The 15633-nt window shown below is 41.9% G+C and overlaps 1 protein-coding gene across 8 annotated transcripts in view; it reads left to right on the top strand.

Annotated features, from left to right (window-relative positions):
* The window catches only part of CLYBL (citramalyl-CoA lyase), a 234511-nt gene that overhangs the window by 157323 nt on the left and 61555 nt on the right, over positions 1 to 15633 (top strand). The window lies entirely within an intron of this gene.

Here is a 15633-nt window from a genome sequence, read left to right as displayed (position 1 = left end):
AGCAGGCTCTCCCTGGGAGACCAGAAGTGCACGATGACATGCCAAGCGGAGAGGGGCTGGAAATCACAGGGACCGCCTGGGAAAGGAGGCCTCAGCCAGGCAGTACTAATAAAACCAGACAGTGCCATGGAGCTGGCGTGGCTAAGCCAGGAGCAGGGGAGGATGGGCTGGGGGAGGACGGGCCTCCCTTCCTCCAAAATCAATGTCCCTGTTAACTTGGGCAGAAGAAAATCTGACAGCTCTGGAAACCTGCCCATCTGCTGAGAAGGAGGAAGCTGGGAAGCGGTGGGAGCCCCAGAAAGCGCAGAGATGCAGGCGTGATCAGTTGCCCATTGGGGACCTGGTGGCAAGCCCACTCTGCTCTGCTTTTACCAAACCCAGGAGGACAGGTGGTGCTGCCAGTCCCCAACACCACCTCCCCAGCTGCCTTATAACGTGCCTGCCCGCTGGTGAACCCAGCTGGATCTGTTTTAGAAAAAATCCAAGTAACAAACAGGGCAGTCAGCGTCTGAACTCAAGCTCCCTGAGGTCTGTGCGGTTTGGAACCATTTCGTTTTGTTATCTGGGTTAGAACTGAGAGGCAAGTGCAATAACTGAAATTTACAGAGAAACAGAAGTCTTGCCAAGAAAACTCTAATGAAAAGCCACCCATTTCTTGATAAAGTGATGCAGTCTGACTGGCTCAGGATACTTATTTAAGGCCACTTGTGTAAAGACAGTAGTATGAATCCACAGTCTATGTTTTCAAAACCCAAAGAGCTCTGAAAACCAACAGTTTTATCATAAGCTTTCAGCAGACTCATTCGGCAGCAAAGTTGGACCTAAACCAACGTGAGACGGTTTCGAGACTCCTATTTCCTTAGCACAATTAGTCCTATACTTTGCCCCAAGTTTCTAGGGGGAGGTCATATAAAATAGACTGTATAGGTACCGTGTTACTTTTCTAGAGTCCAAAACACGCTTCATGTCTGATAAAGGATTGTAAACTTCTATTGTTATGGATTTGAGGACTTGTAGTCCAGTAGACAAATAGGAAGTTCCAGGGCAGACTGAATAGAGCCCTTGACACTATAAATATTTCATTGACACATAGATGTGTGGGGTTGATGGAATTGCAGAAGTCTGAGTTCAAATTTCAGTGGAGACAGCATGTGATGAAAAAAGCATGAGTTTGGGAGTCAAAGGTGCCTGGACAAGATTTTTTTCTCCTCCCTGGATCTCATCCATAAAATGAAAGATTTGGACGAGATGATCCCTAAGGACACCTCCTGTTTTCAGAATCAATAATCCTATGAACTGCTTACCGGAGGAATAAGGGACCGGGTACCCAGAAGCTTAGAAAAGTCCTCAATGTGGAAAAAGCAAGAACATAGCTGCATGTTTTGTCCGTTAGTAGCCATGAAAATAACGCAAGCTGGTCAACTAGGATTTGGCAAATTATGCCACCATTTATGGAGCTATTCCGGGATCCTCCGCGGCTGGATGATCAATCTGCCCAGGACCCTGATGGAAACAGCCCTGGCAGTGAGCGAGGCTGAGGAGGATCCCTGTCGTGCCGAGGCTGTGACATTGCATTCTGCTGAAATCAATTTGGCTCCGTTTCATGCGTACCTAGCAGATTTACCAGATTGTGAAAATGAATGTTTTCTGTGCGCGTGGCTGATTTTTGCATGCATCTGTTCACTCATCTAAACCTTAGTTACATGCTGCTAGGAGAATGAAAGGGTATAATTTTTTCTTTTTGAAGCAGGAGTGGTAGAGGCACCATGATTTCTGCTTTACAATTCTGCACCAAAATGGTGAACCACTTTCCTTCTTATTGTCTGAGGGGAAAAAAAAAGAAGAAGAAGGAGCATACGGCCGTATTTTCTTTTGGATTTGCAAATGGCCCTGCCCTTAATGGGAGTCCAGTGCCCTAGAATATGGTTGTCAGAATATAAATATCCAGTGGAATGTGAACATGAGTATTTAACTATATCATTTTCATGTGACATTAATAAGCCCTTGCTAGCTTGTCACATTTTCATTTTAGATGACAGTGCTCCCTTCCGATGTCAGTGGTCAAGTGCAAGAACAGTAATACTAGTATTTACTTAGTACTTTGCATGTCTGGGATGCTTTTATTACCGTTAATTAGTAACCCTCAAATAATTTCTGCTCCATAGCTGCAACAGTCCTCAGTGTCCGTGACGCACTATGCTCTAGTGACTATTAGATGGGATGGACTTTGGAATCAGTCAAGCGCAATTTGTGCTCTGACTTACTGTGTATCTAGTCCATTCAAGCCTCTGAGTCCTCATCTGCAAAAGGCGGGGGGAGAGAGCGAGCGGGTGTGAGGATTCAATCAGAATGTGCACTTACCAACATAACCTAGTGCCTGCCATGGGGCAGGTGCTCACTCTGTCTTACCTGTAAACTGACGGCCACTTTGCGTTCTCCAAGTCCTCCGGCCCCTGGGCATGACAGCACAGACAATAAACTACTTAAAATAGAAAAATTGTCCACCACCTCTCCAAATTCCCTCTCCCCTTCTTTCTCAAACTGCTGGAACCTCTGCATTCCTGACTTCATTTTGCAGAGAAATCTGGCGTTCTTTGTCCATTCCCTCCTCACCCTGAGGGCTATCTTCCCACTAGGCAAATGGCCCAACCAGTTTCTTTTTTTAATAAAACAGAAATCATTCTTTCTACCCTTAGCCTAACTACATTAAAGGTGATTAAATTTATATTTTTCAAAAGGGTTTTCTGAACAAAACAAAACAAGCAAAAAAGTCATTAGTACAGTGTTTGCCAGAGAGAAAGGGGGGTATAGGTGCAATTCTCCCTACTTCCATAGTTTCTGAATTACAGTCAAGCAACATGACATAATTATGTCCATAATGATTACCTCAGTATTTACTAAGTACCTAAATGTTCAAGGCATTGCACTGGTTTGTCTTGGCAAGGGAGAGAGAGAAATATAAAATAGCAATTTTACTTTTCTCATTGTCCAATTCAAGCTCTGGCTGCATCTTAGATATTTGACATAAACAACACTCACCTCACTCCACCAAGGACCCATGAGATTTGCTGACTGATTCTGACTTGGACGGATTTGTTCACTAAATGAGAACATTTGACATAAAAAATGCCAAACTTGGGACAGATATCTGTTTTCCAGAATGCTGGAGCCTTCCCCAAAGTAATATCTTATATGTGTTTAAGATGTTTTTGCTTGAAAATGCCTCTCTATTACTGTGTCCTTACTTTTGTTGGTCACCACCACAGTGGAATGGACCTGAAAAGTTGGTCAAGGGCCTAGTAAAACATGCCTCAAAGAATACAAATATACCAACCCTTTTTAGTACCTTCTGGCTGGGATTCATGGGCAGTGGTAGGGGGTCTTAATATGTGCTACACGTAGGATTTGATTTTCTTCTTACCCATCAATAATGGGATAATGCCTAAACAAAGATGTGCATGACACCAGAAATATAAGGGTCATGTAATGATGTCAGTATTTGCTCATTCTTTCTCAGCCAAGTCAGCTTTTAGCCAGATTCTCTTGTTTTAGAACCTTGGATTTATCCCTGGTAACTATTTTCCTCACAGAGATGATTTTCATTGAGAACATAACGTGTTTCCTAAAAGGAATCAGATTATGTATTGGGAGTCCTTAGATGTAGAACAGTTGTTTTCTGTTTAGATTTCATAACATAGAGATAAAAATAAGTTCTTATCTTTAATGTATGTGTATGTGTACATGCGTATGTGTAGGTGTACATGCGTATGTGTGTGTGAGAGAATGAGAGTTGAAAATGTAAGTAAGCACTGATCTAAAAGAGGAAGGCCTGGGATTCAGTTCTTGCCCTACCTCTGATTAGATGTGAGAATTTGTGTGGAAGGGATCAGCCAGCTCTTCACCAAAACCCACTTCCACTTCTTCCTGGCACACAGCTGATATTTCCCAGCCTCCTTTGCAGTTATGTATTGCCTTGAGATTAAGTTTTGACCCACAGAATGTGGGTGGAAGTGACTCATGCTACTTCCAGACCTCACCCATAAAAACTCTTCATTCACCTCCATGTTCTCCCTCCTTGTTGATTGTTCATAGCCAGAGAGAGACCTTGGAAGTTGTGAGTTAAAGATGATAGAGCCACTGGCTGCCTGGGTCCATGAAGACTGCATGGAGTAAAAGGCACAGCCCCTGCCATTCCACCTACCACAGAGTAGATCCAACACGAACAAGAAAGGAGCTGCTATTGTGTGAAGCCTCTATGATTGTGGTGTCTGTTATGGCAGCCCACATCGCTGTAGCTAAAAAGTGAAGTCCTTCCTCGGTTTCTATAACTGTGCAGTAGGATTTGCTTTTTGCAGAGCTCCACTTAAACCCCTTGAGATTGAAATGCGATGTGTGTAAAATGCTTTCCTTACCCCCATGGTTCAGTCTAGCCCTTTCCCATGCATTTTTACTTGTAGTTTAAATATAATTTTATATTTAGCTCTCTCCACTTGACACCACAAGCATTTTTTCACATTGCCACAGTCTTCATAATTATAAATGTTAATGACTGCTTAATATTCCATCAAGCTGATATACCGTAATTGTCTAAAACAAGTGTGAAGAGGCTGCTGTTACACCATGCTTTGAGAAAAGTCAACTTATCAAGCCTGTTAAATCCAGGGTAGGGGGGTTTACTATTCCTGAAGTTAAAGGAATTTTTCTCATCCAAAGAATTCTCCACAAGGGACTTTTAAATACTAAGCTCTCCTTGTGTTTCTTTGGCATAATTTAAATTATAAAAATGTAATACTCCCTCAGCTACCTACTATATAAAGCAAAGCATTGTAATATATATGTATACTTTGATGTTTGCCTTCGGTGGCCACTGGCTGCAGAGAATCCCAGCTTCTCTAAAGCAGGTCTGACCCAGGTGATGTTTTCTGAGTACCTTCTCCACTTGCAATAGTCTAACCAGCAGAGGATCATGCAGAGGCAGGTTTGAAGGTATTGCGTTTATGTGTGCTCACACTTATATTTGCACCCATTGTTTTTGCACATGCCCATATTTTTAAAATTTTGTCTTAACTGCAAAATCAACACTGTAACATGACAGGAGAATAATAGAAACGGAAAACATCACCCCGAAACATATCACAGTAAGAGATCTGCAGGATCATTGTCACCTTACTTTATACTCTCAGTATTAGAACAAAAGTCCCCACTATCTAAACTCTCATCATGGAGTAATCACTATAACAACTTATAGAAACTTTTAACCCAGATTTCACCATCTGGATCAAAATTCCAACATGGGTTTGCAAGTGTGTGCTGGCAAAAACATTGAGGTTTCACATAGATTGGGATTAGTGAATTGGAGGGTGTTCAATCTTCTGGGGGGATTGCAATGCGTGCCACTTAAATGTGTGCATTATTACTAATGTCCACCTCATGCTATTAAGTCTTGTAAGAAAGGTTCCTTAGCATACTGTTTCATTATTTATGGACATTACCACACATGTTTAATATGGCATAGAATGAAAACATAAGTTGTACCCACTATTATACAGTTTCTTATACTACAAAAAACGCACTGTAAAAAAACACATGTACTATATAAAACACTACAGTATCATGTACTGTAAAAAAAACATATTCATGTCTTTTTGTAGCTTGATAGCTCTTCTTTTTATCTCTGAATAACATTCCATTTTATGAATGTACCAGTTAGTTTATCCACTCACCTATTGAATGTGCTTTATTTTCTATATATTGCTATTGCTCTATAATTGAGTCCCAAACTCTCTAATAGAGCTGTAAAGTGTCTTTAAATATATCAAGTAACCATAAGTTTTTTCTTCTTTTTTTCTAAAGTCACCATCTACACTGTTCTAGTCTGTGCTGGCTGCCCACTAAACTGTTATCTGGTAGCTTTCCTCCCTATTATATTGGGAAGTCCTTTGGCCTGATTTCTGAGTTGGATATTCATTTTTCTGAACCTTGTATATTTTTATTTCTTGCTTTATTCCCTTGTTGTAATGGAGTACGTCTTCTAGTAACTTCCTCAGAAAGGATACCAGGGAGATAATTTTTAAAAAGATTTAGAATGTCTGCAAGTCTTTATTGTATCCTCATAGTTCAGACTTTTCTAGACTTGAATTCCAAGAGGAAAACTAGTTGGCTTGCTGGTGGCTTAGTAAGAGAATGCTATTAAGAGATTCCTGAATGGTTAGCATTCTATTAATTCTTATATCTTTGTCTAATTTTTCTTTTCTACTAGCTTGAAAGCCTTCTGACTAACAGCCCTCCCCACCTAATCTTTTTGTAAAATAGCTTGAATTGGCCACACTTCATTAACTAAGCATTAGTAACAATCTCGGTGCAGAAATCTATATGACAGCATAAGAATGGTTGTGTTCATTTATTAATATTTCCTTCTCCACTTTTAAGTTGAAGCAAGTACAGAATAATTAGACAGGGACCATTGCTGCCAAATAAAACAGTTAATAGTTGGAAAGGTATGTTTTAATGAAGATTGTTTATAAACACACCTCTTGCTGCCAAGATCTGAAAGTCTAATTAATTAGCATCACCCCAGCTTCCCCCTTCCTCTTCTATAACCTGCTTTCATCTTCCTTCATTTATACACATCCACATGAGCATGCGCCTTACTCTCTTTTCCTCTTTAACTCAGTCTGCACAAGTTTGCACACAAAATCGGCTCCCCTTCTAGCTGTTTTGTCTCTGTACTCCATCAAAAAATATCTTCTGCATCTCTAATTTCATCAAGATATGCCTCAATGAGAATGTCAGAACCACTGAGCAGAAGTGTTTAATCCAAAGTTGGCTCTGCCAGTGAGGATCAGCTGAGAACATGACCTCAACTTTTTTCTTAATTATTTGTTAGGACGTGAGGCTTCACTTTGTGGACGAGATTCACATCCTGCTTCTCATCCCGGGCTCTTTATTGTGCACAGACGCCCACTGACTTCCAATAGTGCTCCCTGCACCAGGAAGGACAGATGGAGAGGGAAAGATACCTGGCCATAGTGGGAACACTGCCTTCAGTGAAGGTTTTTCATAAGCAGAGAGTAATTTCATGATTTATTAAAACAGTCAGATTCTGGCCACGCTTACAGATCTCTGTAAACTAGGGGTTGAGAGTTGAACTGGTCACCAACAACAAGGCCTGGAGAAGTCTAGGCAGCTCTAGGTAGAGCTAAAGAGAGCAGGTCGCTGTCCCAGTCCCTGCTCAGCAATTGGATGGCTGTGTGATATCAGGAAAGTCTGTTAACCTCTCTGAGCCTTTGCGCCATCATCTGTAAAATGGGGAGAAACCATTGACCTCCCAAGGTTTCTGCAAGGAGAAAAATAAAATAAACATATGTGAAAACACTTTATAAATGATAAAGTACCATGTAAATGTTATTTTTATCTGACCTTAGAGATAAGAACCCAAATGGTACATTTTTATTCCAAAGGTGTGGTTCCCCCCACCCCCCGCCCGTTGATGTAGAGTCTTAAAATATAGGCTGTTTTGTCATTTAAAGTATTCTAGAACTACAAAAATTATGAAAAATTATGAAAGGAAAGACTCAGAGTATAATTAGCAGGGAAGGAAGCTTGTTTGTCTCTGGGATGATAACACCCGTGACTTGCTGGCCCAAGACAATACATTCATTATCTCATTTCGTATCTCAATATGCCCACATGTTGAGAGCATATGCTGCTCTAAGAGCACAGTGAGTGGCTGAGAAGGATGGGGATGGAGAGCAAGTGTCAGGATCTGGTCAGGTGGGCAGCACAGGCAACTATTCACGTACTGACTGTAGTTGGAGCGCCTGCGTCAGGCACAGGTGGAACCAGAACGAATACCATACAGCAGGTGGGTTTCCTCCCCTTCACTTCAGCCCGTTTGCCAGTCCCCTTTGCTGCTGCACCTCTGCACGGGCTCAGGGTCTGCAACCCGCTTCCAAGAAATATCTCGGAAAAGGCTATAGAGCTACCGATCACGAGTGTATCATGTCTCATTTGATGGGGTGTGGCTTCTCCCTTCCAAAAGGGAGAAGGCTGAATCTTCATGGACAGAAGACATTTCTTACTTTTTCAGTTTGGAAAAAAGCTACTGTGATGAACTACTTTATGGGTCAACTTGGCTAAGGTATAGTACCCAGTTATATAGTACCCAGTTAATCAAACACTAACCTAGATGTTGCTGGGAAAATATTTTGTAGATGTGGTTAATATCTACATAAAGTTGACTTTATGTAAATTAGATTACCCTGGATAATGTAGGTGGGCCTCATCCAATCAGTTGCAGGCCTTAAGAGCAAAAACTGACATTTCCTGGAAAAGAAATTCTGCCTCAGGACTACATCGACTCCAGCTCACCAGCTTGGCTTGTAGATTTTGAATTCCTTAAAGTAAACCTATCTATCCTTCCTTCCTTCCTTCCTTTCTTTCTTCCTTCCTTCCTTCCTTCCTTCCTTCCTTCCTTCCTTCCTTCCTTTCTTTCTTTCTTTCTTTCTTTCTTTCTTTCTTTCTTTCTCTTATCTATCTATCTATCTATCTATCTATCTATCTATCTATCCATCTATCTATCTTTTGGTCCTGTTTCTCTGGAGAGCCCTGACCAATACAGCTTTTCTCTGTTCATGGTTTACCTTTTTCTTTGGCTGTATTATAACCCAATTTTCAGCAGTCCAGGCTACAATTTTTTTTTTTACAAGAAAAATCAACTAATCATGTAAATTAATTCCAAATTATAATCCAATTCTGATCTTCTTAAAATCTACTAAACATTGCCCTTGCTGGTGTGGCTCAGTTGATTGAACATCATCCCATACACTGAAAGGTCTCTGGTTCACCTCCTAAAAGGGCACATGCCCGAGTTGCAGGCTTGATCCCTGGTCCCAGGGTGTGCAGAAAGCAGTAGATTGATGTTTCTCTCTTGTATTTCTCTCTCTCTTTCTCTCTCTCAAAACAAAAACAAAAACACAAATAAAAACATAAAAAATCTACTAAACTTTGATATAAGTGACATACATTTTTTAAAGTCCTTGTCAATTTTACCTCATCGAAAGTTTAAAACATCTGCATTCTAATCCACCTGTCTTGGTTGTTAGAACTCTGCAGTCTCTAATTATCCCCCTAGATGGTCTCCTTATGTGAACACATGTCAAATAATAGGGAACCTCAGTATACCAAGAAGGCAGCAGCTGTCCCAGGGTGCTGAGGCAGAGGACCTCAAGTTATAAGTTTTATATTTAAATGAATTAATTATTCCTTTGACACTAAGCTTGAAAGGTGGTGATCTCATAATCCAAGGTTTCAGGATCACCTAGGAGTGAGAAACTCATCCCTGTTTAAGTAGTTACTTTTATTTGCAAGACGAGTCCTGTATTTACATACATTCTAGTCACTTGAACTCCCAGAATCACAAATGTTAGGAGCCTCCCCTCTGGCCATTTCTGGGGAGACTGGTCAGGGTGTGGGTTCCATGAGTCATTTATTACAGACTTCATTTTTAACCAGTTCCCAGGGGGTTATGTGTGAGCCTTTGCCGTTTGTCCGTGACTGCGTCATATATACACATATCGATCGCCCTCTCTAATTCCCAGACCTGGTGCCCTGCCCTTCTATCTGACTGGGGTGAAGCAGCATGGAGGCCCCATGCTGGCCCCTGAAGGGGGGGGGGGAGGGAGAACCTGGCGCCATTGAGCAGATCTCGCCTAATGGTAACCCTCCAGTGAGTCAGTGGCCTCCAAGAGACCATGAGTGTGGCCTTGTTGATGAGGAATGTAGTCATAGTCACACAAAAAAGTCCCCAGTCTCTGTCTTAGGACCCCATACATGGCCCATTATCCCTGCTACAGAAAAAAAAAACTGGACAGGACCTCCCGTTAGGCGCCTGTCAGCCCTCATCACTAATCAGCCCAGGGGCAACTCGGAATGACTGGAGGCACTCACTTCCACCCCCCACCAGCCACACTGCCCGCTCTCAGCCCCTGCCACCTGCGGAGCCCCACACCAGGCCAGAGCAATCAAACTTGGCTTCTGCATGGTTGTGCAGAGCTTGCCATCAGCCAAGCTCCTAAAATATTTATACAGGCAGGGCTCAGCCTCTTTTTCTACCAACAGAAGCCACAGCAGGTAAGGACCAGATGTTTTGGGGGGGTTGTTTATCCCAGATAGCAAACCTACCAGCGGTGGCTCACCTGGCAGGGATCTCACTTACCAAAAGAGCCAAAAAGCTGGCCATGGTCACATCAGAAAATCACATAGTTTCTCTCCCTTTTATTCAGAGATTGGATTCATGTGTGCACAGGGAAAGGCCAAAATGCCGGACCTGGTGGGCGCCTGTCTCAGGACTCTGTGCCAGCACGTTGCAGGGTGGGGGAGCACAGTATATATACCTATTTCCAAAGATAGTATGACATGTCACCATAGAGCTTTTGTGGATACCTATTCTGTTTGGAACTGTTAGAAAACTAGATGACAAGAAAATCGATAAAAGGGAGGGAGGTGGGAAGATCCAGTTTCAGCAAAGATGGATGGGGTACTTGAGCCTCAATTAGCAGTTGTTCCCCATTATGTTAGCAGACACACCTTAGACACAAGTTTTCTGAGAGAAGACAATGATAAAAGCCTGAGGGTTAGGTGAATATTTCCATGATAGTGACAGCTATCTCCACAGAAGCACCTCAATTTATCTCAAAACTGAAGGTTTCACTAGCTTGTACCTCTCATCAAGTTGGTTTTATAAGGATGGGAATTATTTTAAGTACTCTAAAATGGTATCATTTCCTATGGCAAATTATTTGGGTGTATTTTGAAGCTAATTAAAAAGGAAATGTCCTGTTTTGTAAAGAGCAGCATTTCTACATTTTAAAAATCAGATGTTCTCAGTGGGGAGCAGGGTTTTATCTTTGTCAGTGTTGGCTGTTGCTAAGTGCATCCCAGATTGAAAATCTAAATGAAGTAACTACAACGAAAGGCGTGGGGGAAGTTTATGTTGGAAAAGCAGGAGGGAAACACATATACATATATAATACAGAGACAATTTGTGAATTTAGAAAGCCTTTTCATGTCATGTTTTTCTTTCTATCTTGCTAGTTCCTCATTATTTCACTGTGAGCATTGCAAACATGGAGGGCTGCAGAGGTGCCAAGCTCCATGATGGTGTCCAAAAATTGGCTTTGTACATATGCTAAATTAGAGATTGGCTGGCAGAATCAGTTCACAGATCCTGGATTGGCAAGGATTTCTCATGAAAGAAGACAGGGCTGCAAGCCCGCGGGACTCACACTCCAGCCAGCAGCAGTGCAACATGCTCCATCCAACAAGCCAAAACCCATCTTAAAATAAATTCTGAATCTGCATCAGGCATCGGGTCCAGCCCAGGTAAAATACTACCCAGAAGTCTAGTCCCCTTTCCTGTTTCATGAGGAAGGATTGTGTTGAATCTTGTGTGGGCCAGAGCTTTGAGATTGTTTTACCAAAAGATCCAGGCCATTTCATCAAAAGACCCAGGTCACTGGCATCCTGCATGGACTGGGCTGCTCTAGTGTTGAAGGAGGAAGGGAAGGGAAGAATCCTACAGACAAAAACCTTTCTGTTTTTATCTTCCTGGGAAGTAAGCAAATTGTGCGATGGTTCTGATATAAGAAGAATTAATGCAGTGAAGAAACATATTAGACAGCCGGAGCAGAGAAGTCTATGCCAAAAGGACCCGCCATATGGGTCTTTTTCACTCACTGTATCAACTAGAAAATGCCTCTCATTTACAAGTAGCTAGTTGATGGCTTTACTGTCCCTGAGAGGTATACTTTATTCTGTGGAGTTTAAGGACGAGTGTAATAATTTTAAAAAACAGCTTTTTGTGTTGTTATGGTTGGCCTTGGGTTCCTGATTCTCTAGTTAAGCACTAGGAAGAAGTAAGGGGGCTTATTTTCTAGGCCAAGAAGTGCTTTTGACTCAAATGATGACATCTGACAAGATAAGGAATACTTCTAAGTGGAGATGGTAACGCCAGTTGCTTTAGCTTTCCTCTGAGGCAGTGATTTTCACCTTTTTCATCTCATGGCACAGATAAACTAGTTACTAAACATTTGCGGCACACCAAAAAATATTTTTTTGCCAGTCTGACAAAAAAAAGAGTATAATTTTGATTCATTTACATCAGATGGCTATTGTTGTGTTGACTGTTGTCATTTTTTACTTGAGAATCTAAGGGAAAAGAGGTCAGTGCTCCTGACTACATGGAGTCTTGCATCTTTCAGGTACTGTCATCATTCACCTACCTGAATGTGTAAGCTCTGTGAGAGCAGCGGCCGTACTTGCCCACAGCACACTAAATAGCATGGAATATTCCATTGGGTTGTGTGTTTTTTAGTTATGGCTGCTATAACGAATACCATAGACTGGGTGGCTTAAACAGCAAACATTTATTTCTCACAGTTCTGGGGGCTGAGAAATCCACGACCGAGGTGCAGGATGGTGTGGTTCCTGGTAAGAACCCATTTCTTGGATCATTGATGGCTACCTTCATGCTCTGCCCTCATATGGCAGAGAGAAAGATCATCTCTCTTGTATCTGTTCTCATAAGGGCCCTAATCCCACTCAAGGGCTCCAACCTTATGACCTGATTACCTTCTAAAGGCTTCACCCCTATATACCATCACCTTGAGGGTTAGAGCTTCAACATATGAGTTTTGGGGAGACACAAACATTCAGTCCATAGAAGGTTGGTTATCTCACTGGATGACACCAATGAGGCCAATATCTTAAGAGTAATTCATGTAGGAGCAAGCTCTGCAACACATTCTGCATTATGTGTGATAGTGTGAAAAGTGCTTAAATAGGTGTCAGGAGACTTGAGTTCTAGTCTATTCACTATTATGTTCAGTGACCTTCAGTAATTTGGTGATCTCTCTGGGAATTTTATCTCCTTGTTTCTATAATGACTAAGTAATTGCTGAGCTTTCTTCAGCCCTAAAATTGCATGATTTTATGATTCCAAACCTTAGCCAACCATCTAAAAATGCATTCTCTGGATGATGAAAAGTATTGAGTAGGCCTACATGGAAAAGCCAGATTTCTTGGTAGAAAGAATTACTCCAGGCACACGGCCTAAAGACAATGACTCAGAAGCACCACCTTCCTCTTTTCCTTAACAGTTGCTCTTGTGGTGGAGGTGAGAGGCAAAAAGGGAGAGAGTAGGCGCTGATGCATGGAATGAATGTGGAGACAGAATATGGCTCTAAACCACACTGCGGTCTATCATGTAGTATTTAGAGAGGGAAGAATGGAAAAGGGAGAACTCACCTTTATTAAAACTATATTCGATTAGTTCTTTTAAGGAACCATTCAATTCTCTAGTCATGGAATATGCTTCCTGTATTGGATTGAATGGTGGCTTTTCAAAAGATATGACCACGTCCCAATCCCTGGAACCTGTACTAGTAAATGCAGCCTTATTTAGAAAAGGGGTCTTACAGGTGTAGCGAGGATGTCAAGATGAGATCCTCCTGGATCCTCCAGGTGGGCCCTAAGTCCAATGACAAGTGTCCTCATAAGAGATGCTCAGAGGTGAAGCCACATGGAGACAGAGTCAGAGGGTAGAGTAATGGAGCCACAGGGAATGCTGGCAGCCAGCAGAAGCTGGGGGAGGCAAGGAAAGATTCTCTAGGGAGGGAGTACAGCCCTGCAGACAACTTGATATTAAATTTCTGGTCTTCAGAGCTGTGAGAGAATAAATCACTATTGCTTTAAGCAGCCAAGTTTGTGGTAATTGTTTATGGCAGCCCTAGAAAACTAAACTTCAGATGAGTAAATTTAAAAAGATGGACATCATTCATCAAGAACCCCAGTATCTTTTTTCCTATTAACATCACGGAACACTTGACATTGAACATTAATAATATTATTAAATAGCAATCTTAGATCTCTTCTGAAATAAACATGTTTTTGCCTGCACAATAGCTGTCTGTAAATACCATCTCCTGAATGAACCACTGTTTTCTTAAGACTGGTTTGTAGAAGGAAACACCCCACTGCCAGAGAAAGGGGCTTCATTTTTATATTTCTCCTTCCCTGACTCTGTTTTGGTAACTTTGTTTCTGTACCAGATCCACACTGTTCATTAACTTCTCCATTTTAGGGTATTTCAGCTTCATACAGCAATAGTAGCCATAATATTCTGCTGTTTTATTACACGTTTATCCATCGACTATCTGTTCTTTTGGCCAGACTTTGTTGGCCTTATCTCAGAGCTCTGTCTTAGTACATCTTTTAGTGACTGTTTTCCCACATATCAAATTAAGAATTTGTTAATCAATTTACTAGTTCACATTTGAAGGTGAACAGCTTATAATGTTTGTGACAATATTGGATTTCTTTATTTCCTAATGAGTGATTTTTATTATTTTTAATTTTTTAATTAATATACTTTTATTGAAGCCCTGGCTGGTTTTGCTCAGTGGATAGAGCGTCAGCCTGGAGACTGAAGAGTCCCCGGTTGGACTCCAGTCAAGGGCATGTGCACAGGTTGTGGGCTCGATCTCCAGTAGGGGGTGTGCAGAAGGCAGCCAATCAATGATTCTCTCATCATTGATGTTTCAATCTCTCCCTCTCCCTTCTTCTCTAAAATCAATAAAATATATATTTTTAAAATATATATTTTAAGCAGAAAACAAAATACTTTATCATAAGCTACTGGGTAACTCACAGACCCAGATGGAATGAGGGTTTCACAGACAGAGCACCACCTTGGGCGCCAACACGTGAGTTCTGCCTCACCTCAACTGCTGACTAGCTGTTCCATCTCTGGATACGTTACATATTATAACCTGCATGTTCTTCAGGCAAACATGGTGAATAAAACCTGCCTTGTCTAGCCCTAACCAGTTTGGCTCAGTGGCTAGAGCTTCGGCCTGTGGACTGAAGGGTCCCAGGTTCTATTTCGGTCAAGGGCATGTACTGTGGTTGCAGGCACATCCCCAGTAGGGAGTGTGCAGGAGGCAGCTGATCGATGTTTCTCTCTCATCGATGTTTCTAACTCTCTATCCCTCTCCCTTCCTCTCTGTAAAAAAATCAATAAAATATGTTTAAAAAAACTGCCTTGTCTACATCTCAGAACTACTGTGAGAGCAAATGAGAGCAAGCCCTTTAAAAAGTTTAAAAAAGAACTGTATACATGTGTATCATCATTATCAAGTGATTTAGGATATTTGAGCACATATACTTCACTCCAAAGCCATATTACTCAGCATTGGGATGCCATTGGGACCCCATCGGTCCTCTCCATTACCTGACTGTGCATCACGAACATTAAATTGCCCATGGCAATGTTCTGAACGGAAAGCCTGGTAACTCCAGCAGTTGTGTTTGCTAAGCTTGTCCTAAAACCACCTTCCATGTGACTTCAGCCTCTCTCCTGTGGGTGACCTGTCCTCTTCTCGGGGCTCACTCAGCTTGTCGACAGGGTAGCTTGTTCTCATCTCTGGGGTCTACACTGCGCTGGCCTCAGAGCTTGGCTTCTTCCCGGAGAGTCTTCCCTAAGCAGCATCCCAAGGGCTGACACCTGGAGCCTTGTGTTCAGAGTCACCGTCCACCAAGGCTCCATGCATGGTTTAGGCATTGATTAGGTACATC

This window comes from Myotis nattereri (assembly GCF_964212035.1).
Source record: "Myotis nattereri genome assembly, chromosome: 2".
Taxonomy (NCBI): Eukaryota; Metazoa; Chordata; class Mammalia; order Chiroptera; family Vespertilionidae; genus Myotis; species Myotis nattereri.
This window is presented reverse-complemented; position numbering and strand designations above follow the sequence as displayed.